This window comes from Bison bison, unplaced genomic scaffold (genome assembly GCF_000754665.1).
Source record: "Bison bison bison isolate TAMUID 2011002044 unplaced genomic scaffold, Bison_UMD1.0 scf7180017864452, whole genome shotgun sequence".
In the NCBI taxonomy this organism is placed as follows: Eukaryota; Metazoa; Chordata; class Mammalia; order Artiodactyla; family Bovidae; genus Bison; species Bison bison.
In genome coordinates, this window is record NW_011495014.1 from 1,123,350 (window position 1) to 1,124,998 (window position 1,649).

The window sequence follows — 1,649 nt, forward strand, 5'->3', positions numbered from 1 at the left end:
AGAATAATTGGAAATAAAAAGACAAAAATAAAACAAAATAGGGACCTAATTAAACTTAAAAGACTTCTGCACATCAAAGGAAACTATTAGCAAGGTGAAAGACAGCCTTCAGAATGGGAGAAAATAATAGCAAATGAAGCAACCGACAAACAACTAATCTCAAAAATATACAAGCAACACCTACAGCTCAACTCCAGAAAAATAAATGACCCAATCAAAAAATGGGCCAAAGATCTAAATAGACATTTCTCCAAAGAAGACATACAGATGGCTAACAAACACATGAAAAGATGCTCAACATCACTCATTATCAGAGAAATGCAAATCAAAACCACTATGAGATACCATTTCACACCACTCAAAATGGCTGCGATCCAAAAGTCTACAAATAATAAATGCTGGAGAGGGTGTGGAGAAAAGGGAACCCTCTTACACGTTGGTGGGAATGCAAACTAGTACAGCCACTATGGAGAACAGTGTGGAGATTCCTTAAAAAACTGGAAATAGAACTGCCTTATGATCCAGCAATCCCACTGCTGGGCATACACACTGAGGAAACCAGAAGGGAAAGAGACACGTGTACCCCAATGTTCATCGCAGCACTGTTTATAATAGCCAGGACATGGAAGCAACCTAGATGTCCATCAGCAGATGAATGGATAAGAAAGCTGTGGTACATATACACAATGGAGTATTACTCAGCCATTAAAAAGAATACATTTGAATCAGTTCTAATGAGGTGGATGAAACTGGAGCCTATTATACAGAGTGAAGTAAGCCAGAAAGAAAAACACCAATACAGTATACTAACGCATATATATGGAATTTAGAAAGATGGTAATGATAACCCTGTATACGAGACAGCAAAAGAGACACTGATGTATAGAACAGGCTTATGGACTCTGTGGGAGAGGGAGAGGGTGGGAAGATTTGGGGAAAAAAAAAAAGAAAAAAAAAAAGAGTGGAGAATTAACAGATGCTCACTACCATATACAAAATAAACAACAAAAATTCATTGTAGAGAATTATGTACAAATATTCTGTAATAAACTATAAATGAAATAGAATTTTAAAATGAAGAAAATAGATATATACATAAATATGTATAACCAAATCACTTTCCTGTACACCTGAAACTAACATAGCATTGTAAATTAACTATGCTACAATTTAAAAAATCATTATTAAGTTATTAGTTAACTTATGGAAAATTGATACCTTTATTTTTGATGTTGAATGTTCTATCCCAAAACAAGTTATATTTTCCTAGTAGTTAAAAAAATTTTACTTGCTCCTCTTAAAGGATTTTAAAGTTTTACTTATAAAGATTTTATATATTGTTAATTGCAGCATGAAATTAAAAGACGCTTTACTCCTTAGAAGGAAAGTTATGACCAACCTAGATAGCATATTCAAAAGCAGAGACATTACTTTGCCAACAAAGGTCCATCTAGTCAAGGCTATGGTTTTTCCAGTGGTCATATATGGATGCAAGAGTTGGACTGTGAAGAAAGCTGAGTGCCGAAGAATTGATGCTTTTGAACTGTGCTGTTGGAGAAGACTCCTGAGAGTCCCTTGGACTGCAGGGAGATCCAACCAGTCCATTCGAAAGGAGATCAGTCCTGGGTGTTCTTTGGAAGGAATGATAT